Source organism: Phalacrocorax carbo, chromosome 7, assembly GCF_963921805.1.
Source record: "Phalacrocorax carbo chromosome 7, bPhaCar2.1, whole genome shotgun sequence".
NCBI classification, from domain to species: domain Eukaryota; kingdom Metazoa; phylum Chordata; class Aves; order Suliformes; family Phalacrocoracidae; genus Phalacrocorax; species Phalacrocorax carbo.
Window position 1 is genome coordinate 19046329 of NC_087519.1, and position 14551 is coordinate 19060879.

The 14551-nt window shown below is 36.6% G+C and overlaps 1 protein-coding gene across 1 annotated transcript in view; it reads right to left on the bottom strand.

The window, feature by feature from the left end:
* RORA (RAR related orphan receptor A) overlaps positions 1-14551 on the bottom strand; it is a 389816-nt gene that overhangs the window by 116237 nt on the left and 259028 nt on the right. The gene's annotated exons all lie outside the window — the stretch shown is intronic.

Genomic DNA, 14551 nt, shown 5'->3' on the forward strand with positions numbered 1-14551 from the left:
AATGGTCCAGTGTCAGTGAAATTTGAGAGGCATTTTAAAGAAAGTAACAGAGTGAACAGAACGAGGCAAAATTCATAATACCAAATAAAGATAAAATTAACTCTGTTAAATGTCATTGGAATTCATGCTTGAATACAAACAATACTGTCTCCACTTTAGTAGATAACTAGTGCTGTACTTGGACCCCTCAGTATTTAAGCTCCACTCTCCTTGGGGGGAATTTTATGAGAACAGAAAGAGGTTACTGGAAGCAGTACAAGTATTTGAAACATTTCATTCGTCATTAAGGCTTGTAATGAAATTTTGGAATTGGAATTGTTTGGCTTACTATTCATGAAAGACAGAGACCTGAATCTCCTTACCTACCCTCCTATTCCTTTAACCACCTCTTTCAAAAACAAATTACTATGGAAAAAAAAGGCTTTTATTTCAGGCTTCTTTGTTGTAGAACATCTCAGGGAGGCAGTAGGTTATAATATTTCAGAAAAATATAGATACCTTATTTGCAAAGTTAGAGCTAACTTCTAAAGCTGACAGTTTTCAAACTCATGTTTGAAAACACATGTCATGAAAACACACTTCACGTGTTTGTAGATACATAAATCCACAATGCCAACGCCAAATATGTAGCTATCAAGTTTGACATAAATGTCATGAGGATTTTTTTTTTAATTGCACTTGTGTTGCTATTGGCCTTTTGGTTTTGAACCACCAAGTTCTACAAGCGTGAGCACTTTAACTTTTCTTTTCCCTGAAAACAAAAGCTAAGAGGCTTCAGGCTTTGGGAAGAGAAGTTCTGAGCAGTTCGTTTGAGTAATTTTGTATATGTGAGACACTGGTAAGCAATTTACAAAAATCAGAATACTAGAACTTAATTACATATGTGTACTGACTGGTCCTGGCCAAACCTGGACATTCCTCATGCTAGGGATTAGGGTTGTAACCTCAAACTGTAGATCCAGGGTAAGCAATAAGAGCAAAAGGAAAATAAGAATAACAGAAATAAAACCTTTTAGTTACCTAAGGGGCTACTACAGGGGGAAAAGTCAGCCTTTACATTCGTATTTTGTAAGAGTCAGCTTTCCTGGATTTTCCTTCCAGTCCAATCATCACTGGTTGGCTCAGAGTAGGTGGACTGGACAGAACAGCTGTGTGTGTCAAAGAGGTGAGTGTTGTCATAGGAACGATAGTGTAGGGCAAGAAGAGGGGCAGAGTGAGAAGCAGCAGAGAGATCTGATATATCTATGTCAAAATGCATGAACAATACCTTGTGCACTCTTTGGCATGAGTGCAAACCCCCCTCTCTCTAGGTTTTTCTAAAGGTCTGCCTTACCCTTTGAATTTGAAATTACAGCTGCTGTTAGAACATTTGTCCTTCCACCAGGGAAGAACATTTTTGCTGCTGTTTGACTTCTTGGGTGACCACTGAACAGCACATATAGTTCCTGACAGTCTTCATCATCACAAACTGTCCCAGCATTCCCCTGGCAGAAGCACTTGCCCCGCTCTTGCCTATCTGGCCATCTCCTACAATTTTAAGGATGTTTTGCATTATAGGAAATGCAGAGAAAAAGGTCTTAAGTCTGAACACCATTTGCAAAACTTCCTCTCCCAACACCAGTGCTAATAAATTGAAACATCAGTGCTCTTTCAGCATTATGGAAGCCATATGCATACTCTTCTCAGAAAATAATGCTTTCTGTAAAATCACTTTGAACAGAAAGTGCTTATGCTGTCATTTCTGATTACTCACAGCCTCTTCACAATGGGATTTGCCACAGCACAAAACAGACTTTGCTGACTGAGGGCCTACTTTCCCCTGATACATGGAACAGTGATGGAAATATTAGCGCTTAAATTTTTTTCTACCTTTTTTTTTTTAAATACAAGTGGTGGGTTTTTCCAATCAGATGTTTCCATAATAATTACCAGTTACCATCTGGTAAGGCCTTCTACCTGTTTTATGCAGATACTTTTAGATAAACTTTTAAAGCAATAGCTTAGAGGTAGGCTTTTTTGCATCTTCTTCGTATTTACACTGGTAGTTGCAGTGAAACCAATATATTTAGCTTTGAACTGTGGTTTTATAGTGACTAACTGCAATCTGGTGGAGCAAGGATAAATGTTGCCACCAAGTTCAACAGGATTAGATTTAAATTAATCAGGAATTTTTCCTTATGCTCAAACGAGTTGCGAATTTTTAAGATGCCTTCCCTTTCACACCAGTAAGTGACTAGAAGAACTAAGCAAAAAATGTACCAGCATATTCAGCTACTTAGGTTAGATACATTATAACTAGTGCTTTAAATATAAATATTAAGTGTGCAACACATTCCTACACCATTGTCATCAAAACATTCGAGAAATATAATCAGCTCCTAGAAATGAGTGTCTAATGAAGAAAAACAAGTCAGTCTGAAAACTACATAATGTAAAAATGGGGAGTTACAAGATCTTTGGCTTTCTTTGGGCCAGTGCTAACTCTCACTTGCATATATGTTTGAATGCCTCTCCTATGAGCTGTGTTCTAGAAGTCTTACGCAGACAACTCATCAGTTCTTTTGAAATCAACAGGATCTCTTGAGAAACTAATTCTGCAAGTCCAACATATATCAGTAATTTTCTTCACAAGATTAGGCATGATTAACTGGGATTGCTCTCGTTAGAAAATACTTCTGGGACTCGACCATCAGTTTACATAGATTTGAGTATACACTATACATAGATTTGAGTAGACACTATAAAATAAAACCTAAACCTAATACACCACTGAAAGAAAAAGATTTATTTATTTTAATAAGTGGAGCACAAGAACCCTACTGGTTCCTTACAAAATGTTACTTAATGTAAAACCCCATTTTTTAATGGGCTTCATTTCTAAATGTGATAGACTGGAGTAATACGTAACCACTTGCGATTATTAGCACTATCCTAAACAGTCAGCTTTCCATTCTTATTTAACAAATAAAAAAAAATAGAAAGAGGAAGAAACAACCCTAACTTCAGTGTTGCTAATACAGAAATACTTCCTGACTTAACCAACTAGACTTCAAAGTAAAGCAAAGGAAATGTCATGAAAATACCACAATATATCACTGCCACGGTTATCAGTGAGTGAAAGTTTCAGTATTACAGTTATCACAGAATTTATCACTTCAGCAGTGCAATTTGACATTCCTGATCAACACCAGATCTTAAACAAATTAACTTCTTAGACTTTTCATTGTTGCTATGAAATGCTCTTTGCAACAACAATCAGTTTTTTAAAATGAAGATAATTCATACACCATTCCCTTTCCCCCTCCCACCAGCAATATGTAATTTGCCATGATGGGTGGTATTTACAAAAATAGCTTTCTGGATGCAATAAACTTTGAAGAGGGTATCTACCAACAGAGACAGGATATTCTTTTGCAAGCAGTGAGCCTGACTGACCTTCACTAGCCAACTTCAAATAGAGATAACAACGTCTTCGAGTACAAAAAGACACTTGGATATTTTATACATCATAAGCTATTTTGCACAGTTGCCCATCTAAATAGAGAAGCATAATAAAGCACATACTCTGTGAACCCAGATCCCTGCTGCTCTGGTACCATTGTCAACTTCTCACATTTGAAGGGGAAAACATACTTTGATGTACAGAAAGATAAGTAAAAAGTCCCTTGTCTGGCAGAACACATTACTCTGCAAAATATCAAAGGAGGGTATTCTTGAGTGCGATTTTCTTAAACCTCCAAGGAAACTCTTCCTCAGAAGTTTGTATGGATAAACACATGTAACACCGGCAAAGCTCATAACTCATCTCCAGGACTTCTGTTAAGCCCCGTTGCATTTTTTTTCTTTGCTTTGCTTTTTGTTACAAAATCAGGTGATTAACATTGGTCTGATAACAGTGTATCTATGTAGATGGTATACATATATGATGCTTTGCTCATGTGGGTGTGTGTATCTATATCTATTTAAAAAAAAAAAAACAAAACCAAATTTCTTCTACCCTTCCCTCAAGCCAGAATTATGGCTCTAGTGTGCTTTGGAATTTGGTCATTTTATGATGGGTTGGCAATCTTGGGAACAAAAAAGTTAACATTTTAAACTTTAAGCCTCCTGCCTGTCATATTGTGTAAAATCAGAAAGAAAATTTATTACAAGCTTGGATCTCACTGTGTTTCATCCTTTCACGCCACTTCTTTTTTTACTCTGTCACTACACAAAGCTAGCAATTAAGGTGGAAGATTATATGTAACACTCGGGCACTTTCAGAGAACCTACCAAAGCAGAATGGATTTGAGTGTATTCAGAAGAGAGTTCATTGCTTTAGAAACTTTAATAATGGTTTATATTAAAGTCTGTAAGGATCTCTAGCTTGATGGAATTTTGTGATCTCTGTAAGCCATTGTTTATGGTCACCAAGGTAAAAACAACACCCATACAAGTACTGTAAATACAACTTAAGTTAATTTAACCAAACAAAATGTTGCAAAAGAGTGTCCTTGTCTAGGACAGAAGAGCTGCCAATGATGTTCAGCACACAATACTGAAAGTGCTCCAAGTAATTTTAGTATTTTGTTTCAAAAAATTGTTAATGGACACTAATGCTTATAGCTCACTCAAAAGAGAAATAAATTGTGTGCTAAGATAGAAAGGACCAAGGACAACAGCCACTAGGCATGCAAGAATAAGAAAACTTTCCATAATTGTGAGGAAAAAAAGGCAAAAAAAGCAGCTTTTCCCCCCCTTTGTTTTATAAATAACTTCAAATATGATGACCACAATTTTTTAAATATAATATTCCAGTTTTTCCTAGACTTGTTCACAGCTTTTACTGAAATGGGAAGAGCTCACCATGCGAAACAAGGACTTTTTCAGCAGGTCTAGACCATTCTTTTGTTCTCAAGACCAAAGTCCCAGGAATCAAGATTGACCTAAATGCTTCAGTACTGAAAAACTCCAGCCTTGCTCTCCTAAGATTCACAACTGTTCCTTATACCTAAATTCCAGCAGACCATTATTCAGAGTTTTATTTTCAAGTTGTTGCTTTAGTCTTACTCCTAGAATCACACGGTTATATCAGAATTAGCTACAGAAAAAATTCCACAACACGTTTGTTTTACTTTCTACTCAAATATGGATGCAGAATATTTGAGACAAACAGGTAAAAACCCAAGGATTTAAAAAAGAATGTTTTTACTTTGTTTTAACTGAGATAGATGACCTTTTTAGCCCTTGCAACTCAGACTGGCTTCCTGATTTGTGAGTGGCTTGCCACATCATCTAGGCATTTTATGACTTCATTTTTCAGTAGCTGACAGCCTCCCCTGCCCAATAAGCCTTAAAATAATAGTAGCACCTGTGAAAACATGAATACAAATGACTGTAATTCTTTCAAAGTTAGAGTATTCATAAGAGAGAAGACACCACTATCATGAGTTATTTGTCTTCTACATAATTCTTTATTAAAAGAATTCCCTGTTCTTTCTCGATTTTTCCCAAATCAAAAATTCTTAACAGACCCCAAACTGATTTCAAACCTCTGATGACAAAACTGCTCCAAAATAAACTAGAATTTAAGAAACAAATTCAATATCCGAGTGTCTGTGTTTAAGGCTGAGATAATACTACTGTTATTATAGATGCACTTACTGTTAGCCCTAAATTAAAATAATAACTGCTCATTTGTGATTAATATTGAACAAACCATTTCCCCCAAATATTGTCTGGATGACTGGCCACTCCTTGTATCAAATCTTTCTGTAAACAACTTTTCCTAGCTGTGTGGAAACCTTAGGTTAACAGTCATTTGATACTGAAGAGTCATCTTTTTATGTGTGGATCTCACACACAAATAGTTACTAGTTTCTGGCACCATATGTGACTGCTGGCACAGAGTGCTGACTTTTTTTTCCCCTCTCGTGAGATTAAGTACTGAACAAATCTGGGAAAATTACGAAAAAACTCTTAATGTTTTTAATCAATGTTAATGGTGTTTAACCACTTCTTCATTCTTGTACAATCTCAATGAAAGTCCCTCTGAGCTTTAACATTTCTTTTGCCCTCACAAATAAACACTGTCATACACTAGAAGAAATGGAATTAAGAATCTTCATTAAATAGCCATTGTGTTCTTACGTCACAAATGTCACCACAGAACATACAGCCAGAGAGCAGGCTAAACATCCATCCCACTTTTGTACTGTATTTCTCACATTGAAAGTCAAAGATAGTTCAGACTTGTATGTAAGAATGTATTTCCAGCAGAAGTCTTTATAGGAAAGTCATGAATTAGTTTTGCTCAAATGACTGTTAGTTACACAATTCACTGAGCAAATCACAAAGTAAGGACTTCAAAATAGTCTTGTAGGGCACCACAGTAACCTTCACAGAATCCAGCCGAACGTACATAGTCACATAAATCCAAGCAAGACCCTACAGTCCTTGAAACAGACTACAAAGCATAAGGAAAACCAACATTTCTTAAAAACTGTCACAGGCTTTCTCAGTATTGTGAATTTACTTAAAGTGTGAGCCTTACTGCAAGTCACCGCTTTACATAGTTTTAACAGTGACAGGAGAACATTGCCACGAGTACAGCAGACACCACTGCTGTAAGCACTATACTTTTTTTCCCCATGACATTTAAGGAACGGAATGTCCTTCAGCTAACGGCTCTGTCCTATCAGCACACTAATGGGAACAATTTGTTTAACTTGCACTAGATATACAGGCAAGAAGTTCTGTAATTTGTGCAGTTTCCTGAGGGGAATCAATTGTCACAGCTGGCCCTCCCTACCATTTGATTCATTGACTACAGCTCTACTTTCTTTCTACTTAGTGTGATCTTGGACAAACATATCCCAGCAGATGTGATCCACTGAACAAGCAGCACCGTTTTTGCAAACTCCCTGCTGGTTGATATTAGGAAGAGTCAAACAGCACCATTTGTAAAAGCAGCAAGTTTGGCATGTGCATGTGCACACATGTATGTGTGCTGGTCACCCCATAGTCCATACTATCGTACAGGTTGTAGCATGCCTTTCGTCCTCCATTTTGAAGCATAAAATTACATTTTACTTGGCTGCTGTCTGAGACCAGCATTGGGCCACTCATTCCAAGAATACTTTTGAAGTAATTTCAAAGCAACATTTTACTTAAACATCGCACTCTCCATTTGTACACAAGCCTTTCAGACTGCCTTGTTCAACACTACTGACAGCTTAATATTTAAAAACACGAGCTTTTACTCGTTGAGTTCATAGTATTTTCATAAAATCTAGAAAATTATCAAACTACAAATTAAAATTGAGGTTGGGAGCTGTCTTCCTGTACGTTAGCTCAGGCTAACCATTTTCAGTCATTTCTCCAGATGCATGGAAATCTAACTGTCCTTAGAGCGAAACTGAAATTCTCACAGAGGGGCCCAGGCCCAATATCTCAGCAGATATTGGCTGAGATAGCAACCACAAGGCTGCAGTGGTCCTGATTACACCAATTCACACCTAGAGGCAGTCCTTAAGATGGGAGATGAAAGAAGCCTCCGTGCCCTGATTCTGCGCCTTCAGGTAGCTAGGGTTATGATGTGAACATTTTCACACAGGTTGCCAAAGCTCCTTCACATATATAAACCTAAACAAAATGAAACAAAACCAAACAGCTATCAAATGTGTAGCTGTAGTCCTTGTTATTTACATTTTGCACAATGGGAATTCATTATACTTAAGACTATTGCAAAGTTAAATATATTGGATTATGATTTAAATGATCTGATGGATATTCTTGTGTCAGGGAAGGAAAAATAATGGGTTTCTATTTAGAACACGTTTTAAGATATAATTTTAGATTGTTTTTCTTCTTATTCTACCCCATAATATCTTTCAATAAAATCTGTTGTATTTAAGAATATATCCATTTATCTTCCACACTCTCACTGACACTACAGGAGACAACCAACAAAATCCCCTCAGTATTTCTATGACCAGAAAAAAAAAAACTATTCTTGAGTTGTCCACAAGTAGAATATGATCATAACACTCTGGAAGCTGTATACATTCCTAAAATACAACAAAACAACCCCCAAAAAAGAAATAAGTTTCTTTAATTCATGAGTTACTGATCCTCTCAGTTTTCTGAAATCACGCCCACTGAATGTTGGTGCTGCAGTGGGCCACCTGCTTTTACATATAGTGTTTGCAAATACAAAAGTAATAATTTAAGATGTAGGCCTCCAGCATTCAGCAATACAAGTAACAAATATTCATGAATCACAGAACCCAGTCTTGTTGAGCATTAAGCCATTCATAGCATATTGTACCATACAGTGATATGGCATTAATATGCCACATAAGACAGTCTAAATTTTACAAAATGCAAGTACATTCTGGAGAACAGTCTCCCGCACTAGCTACACACTTCTCACCCAGCTGCCCTTTCAGTAGCTTAAGTTCTAGTCTAATTAAAACTATTAAAAGTCATCACTCACAGATGTCTGCACACACCCTGGAAGCATCTTTGTCCAATTTTGTCTCATACAATTACGTAGCATTTATCTGTATTTCTTTTGGAGAAGTTAGCAGCAGTTGCAATGTCAATTCTTTCCATCACCCAGATTTCCACTTAGTATAACTATTTGCATTAAAACTAATTTAATATTACATCAGTTGAGATGGGAGTGACTTGTAAGCATCAGGTAGGCTCTGTGTGTCAGTCTGACACCAAACCCCAAGGATCCTTCAGGTGAAAGGAAAAAAATGTTATAGCATCATGTTCTGAAGTATACTTTCACAGGAATACATGGTTTTAAATGATTGCATGTATGTACCCCTTTGTTTAAAAATGAAAATCTGAAAATACATGAAAAGGAAAGAACTGTTCTGGACTTCAGGAACTTCAGATCTACATCTGTGCATCTATCCTCTTTTTTACAAGAACTGAAACTAAAGCTGGCATCCAAAATACTTGGTTAGTAGGTATGCTGCAACATGCCCTGCTAGTTAGTTACATCCAAGTATTCTCCCTCCTTCTGGTCTTAGTCAAATATGCTCATTTGTCTTTAAATAAAGAAATCAAGACTGACATAATTTCAAAAATTCAAAAACTCATTACCAATTCAAATGTCAGTCTTATCTGCCTGGTTCTCAGGAATAACCATGAAAAGAGAGAGTGTTCACAGATAATTTCTTTCAAATAAACTAAATTTACCTAATTAAAAATTATATATAACAATTCTTCTAACACCTTTCTATGAGAAGTTAAATTTGTACACTCATCAGTAAGAGAGATAACCACCTACAATTTATTTATGTATTCACAGCAGAACAATTCTTTTGCATGGCCAAATAGAAATGGCACTTGTGAAGCCAGTGGCGATTGTATATAGCAGGCAATTTCTGGCAAATGGAAGTCCTCAAGAAAACCTGGTATTAGGGCATCAAGTATGCTCTTAATCCATGTCAGAACAAAATTTCAGCTTCACAGAGTTTTAACTACCGGATAAAGTGAGGACAATGGACAGATTATTACTAATATTGCAAACATGCCAATAAGAAGAACACCTTGCTACTACCACATTCCAAATCCTTTAAGCAGTTCCTACTGTCCTACTAGAAATAGTGCTTGGACAACTCTCTGACAATGGTCTTTTCTAATAACGGATGCATCCATGGACTATTCAAATGTACAATTCCGATGGCAGTAGAAAGGACCTGGTCAGGCTGTAAAATGGGAATGAATAAGGATATAGGCAAGTGATGACATAGTTGGAACTTGCTGTACATTTTATCTGAAATGTTGCATTTTGCCTAGCACAATACCCCCCGATACAACACAGATATGGCTTCTCTGCTGAGCTGGAAGAAATGGTGCACTAGAAGGACATTATCGAGTGATCTATCAACCCCATTTGGTCTGACATACAAATTGCTCTGGGAGATCTCTGATCCAAATATAGCCACAATAAAGTCCAGGTTAACTTTAGAGAACAAGCAGGAAAATCATACAAGGTGATATGCTTGCAAACTGCAAGCACTTTTTTTTTTGGTCAATTCCTTCTCTCACTTACAATCAACCTGTGTGATTGCACTTTACTGAGTAACTTCCAGGACTGACTATAGGTGGTATTGTAATGTTTGCAAAAATATGACAACCACATTCAGACAAACCCCAAAATGCTAAGATTTATCCCACAGCAAAAAGCAGGCAACTCCACAATGGGTACTTTTTGTGTTTTCCTTGGTACTATTGGGTTGGCTTTTTTACAGTACTTGACATCATCAAGTTAGTGCTTACATATTCTCAAAAGCCAAACACTATCTGCAGTGTACAGACAAAGAAACAGAAAATACATACTTACATAACTACAAGTCATGTATTTATAAACTGGTTGCCTGGCTCATAGCAGCAATCTTAATTCAAGAACTCTCCAAGCAAGGATTTTCTCACTGCATCTTTCACAACCAGTTCACGACTTCATCAAGATGACTGAGATATCATAAGATAAGCAGTATAACGTGTCTGAGGACCAGAATTTTAATGCTGCATCTCATACTGTAGCCCACATATATTTTAGAAATGAAATTTGGGCCTCCATTCTAAAAGTAGTTCATGTAATAATATGCTACAGTCACATTATTGTATGTGCTAAGATCTCATCGTGAATAAACAGAAAATAAATGTTTCCTAAAGGTTTTTCAAATCATCCTATTGTACTTAATAGATAATTCCACACTGACTACAGAGAATTCAGTGTTGTTTTGTAGATTTCTGCAGGATTTCAAATGACAGCTGTCTCATAAGGTGTTTATTTGCCATGCAAGCCCTTTCAAGATCATGAAGGAAGTTTATTAGGCTGCCTGAATTTCTTGGTTCATCCCAATGACTTTCATGTACTTAAAACCCTGGATGAGTTTGGCCCATTGTGCATCAAATGAAGCCAACTTCGGATATCAGTTTCTTACTGGAGGATGATTTTAAGTTTAATTGAAAGGCCATCAATATTTTTAATAAAGAGCCCATTATCTTTGCTCAGCTGTTTCTGTGAAGTATTTATAAGGTAATATTTTGATCCAGAAAAATTGATTCCTTACCCATTATTTCATCTATCCCAATTGAATACTTTAGCTGCGATGTGCTTGTACATTTGCTTTTCAGTATTCTTCTGAGACCGACTGTTGCAAAAATTACACATTTTTCCAAGCAGTCTCCTATCATGGTAACTTTTTCTTTTTTTTTTATTTCAAAATATACTGAGGTTGAATCTCAACTTTTCATTGCTTTGCTCTCCTGAGGAAAAGAAATAAGATTCTATTATGTCATCTTCATCAACTTCAATGGATGAGGGGAAAATAAGGAGATGCAAGGATTTGTGCTAGAAGTTCATGCAAAATTTGAGACTTTAATATAGCACAAGTAGCACTTCAAGACTTCAGACTCCTTCAGTGCTGAGGCCCCTGGAGAGTTGAGTTTAAATCACTAAACTTATTTCAGGAAAGGGGAGAACACTCTGGAGAAAAGTCTGTCAACTCCAGCAAAATTAATAAACTGGTTGCTCCTGAGGTGAACTACATTTCTTGACAGGAGTTTGACAAATTTCTAATTCTCTCCTAGCCAGCTTGTGAATACTGCACTTGTTGCTCTTTTTAACAGTTATTTAATACTACAGCACAATAGAAGGGATAAAAATTGCTAAGTGCCAGTTATAAACGACAAAGGTAGACTACGACCCACCTCAATGTCTGTCAAAAAGCGCAGCCTACTCCCTCCTTGCTTAAAATGTTCATGTACAGAAAAAAAAAGTTTAATCCCCATTAGATAATTTGTTTAAAGAAATCACAATTAATAAATTGAAACAGATCTCAAGTAAAAAGTCTGTAACATTACACATTTTTTACTAAAGGCAGGGGCCTATTGTCTTCTCTCATATGTGGTACAGATCTAAAAGAATCAGTGAAATGTTTTTTTCATCTAACTGCATTTTTCTAGCATAATTACACCCTGAATTTGATTGGACACCCCCTTTTCAGAGTTTTCCTTTCTCATTAAAGACCATTGCTGTTTTCATTTCCACGTGTTTAGGATACCAGCTGTTCTGCAGTGCTCACTGCACTGCTGTGATGGTTGCTGATGCACAGTACAGTCAAAATCTCAGCAGATCCCTGTACTCAGGGACTAATGGAAAAGCTTAATTCCTTTACAGAGATGATTATGTTCCAGAATTCAAATGCAGTTCTTAATATATTTATGTTTTAAGAAACAATAAGGTTTAAATATCCTGTTGACCCAAAGTATATATTAGGATTTGTAGCATAAAAATGCTTATGAGATATCTGAGTTAACTAAATAAAGGTATAAAACAAAATAGAATGGAGTCCATTTGCTTTTTGTAACATACTAAAAGGCGGTATTTACCATCTCAGGAAGGTAAGACAAAAATGACATGCTGAATTGATGCCCCAAAAGTGACATAGTTACTTTGCAGCACAAAGGCCCTTTTCATTATTGTAAGATATGGTTCTGTTTGCTTTAACTATTGAATTATAGAGCACAGATACCACCCCACTTCCATTAGGGCTCTGGCATGCCTGTAATTGTATGGCAAGGTTAATACATTTCCCATGATCCTGGATGCAGGAGCACCTTTCTGTTAAGAGGAAAGATCTTCCATTAGGAGATCAAAAGAGCTTCCCTTAAAAGCTCTACTCAAAAGTAGGAAAATACCTGCTGTAGATAAAGAGGAGGAGGACAGATCACATCATGTTAAGAAGTTCCCTAAAGTACTGTATGAATATGTGTACTGTACACAAAAATGATGATCACACCACAGCTATAATCACCTGAAAATTACAGTTAGGACTCCATACTTGTTACTCCAGTCTTCTGCCAGCTCTGTTAATAGGAAAATGTGTGTTCCTGTTTACAGCCTATGACAGTAAATCAATGTGTTGCACCCACCATTCCAAAATCTCCTACTGCAACGCACACAGGCTTCGCCAATAGATTTGTGGACTGTGATTTGCAAAGCAGGCTACTACCTACCAACTCTCAAATGATCCTGGCTGAGTTAGTCTTGTCCATTTGTTCTTTCATATCTGAAAGGTTCTTGTTTATTATACATTAAATTTGAAATGCAGCAGAGTACTTCAAACAACTATTTACCACTTTCAATATGTACATCAAATTGGCACAGAAAAAAAAGTTAATTTTAGATATAAGCCCCAAGCAAAAAAAACATCTTCCAATGCACGTTTCAGACTGACTTTAGCCTTTTTTTTCCCCTCTGTGTACTGAGCTCATGGAAACTATCAGTGTCATGTATCTTTCTTCTTATACACTAGCCTGTGGGAAGAGACCTGTTTCTATGATTTCAGCTGATATGATTGACACAGCATGATTGAACCTGCCAGCCTGAAGTTATGTGGTGAAGATTCAACAGTATGCTATGCCCTAAGACTTGAGGGACCTGTACTCACATTCTGGTTTTGCCATCAGTTCCTCCAAAGACTGCAAAATTCACATAATTTCTACGTATTAGAATCTTCTACCAACAGAACATGTGAATTCAGCCTGTTTCTTCCTCTCTTTGCCTAGTCAGTTCATAAGATAATCTTTTTATGACAGGTCCTGATTCCTGATACAAGTTTGGATTAACTTTTTTAGATCTTAACTATTAAAAATATTCTCTAGAAGTCAAAATCACTGAGTATCATCACAATGAAAAAAATTTTATTTTTGGAAAAAGAAATTTGGTTAAAACAGATTATTTTTCAGTCTATTCTGTACATTATATCACTATCCACAACACCTGCCAGAAACTGTAACTATCTCTAGCCACATTTAGCCAGCAAAATTCTTTCCTTAACTTTCTGTTCCCTGAGGACAATGGTTCCCTCAGGAATAGAGCAAGAGCTTTAATGAATGCTTGGAAGCAATATGAAGCTCTGTAGCAGGGAGAAAAAAAAAAAAAATCAAAATAATCCCACATTAGTTATTCTCAGGGCTCCAGGGAAATTAATCAAGGGTGGGAAAAGGGCATAACCCGACTCCTTTACATATACAGCTCAAATTTACAGCAATAGCAATTGAAGCTCAAGACAAGAAAATTGAGCACCGGTCTATAAATTCATTCTAATGACATCACTGCCAGGATTATCCTTTTGGGGATGGCTTGTGTAGGGGGTTGAGAGGAAAAGGCAAGGGAGTGAGGAAAGGAGATTTAATTATGTTTGAGCTATTTCGATTTGGGGATGCTCTTAACTGACAAAATAGAAAGCATCTTATCTGAAAAGGGATTTTGCTCAGCTGGTTTAAAAATCTTCCATACATACTGAAAGTCAGCACATTCCCTGGAGGATCAATTGGCTTGACAAACTCTAGACATACTCTATACCATCTTCTTTTTTTTAAAAAAAAATTTTCCATATAAAAACTTTCTTCAGGCAAAAGCATGACATGCAACGGTTTGTCCCTGGGCAATTAAAAAAAGAACTTTTTGTAAGTAAATTTAGTGCTTGTAAAAGTTGCTGCATTGACAACACTCAATACCAAAGGGTTCTCTCTAATC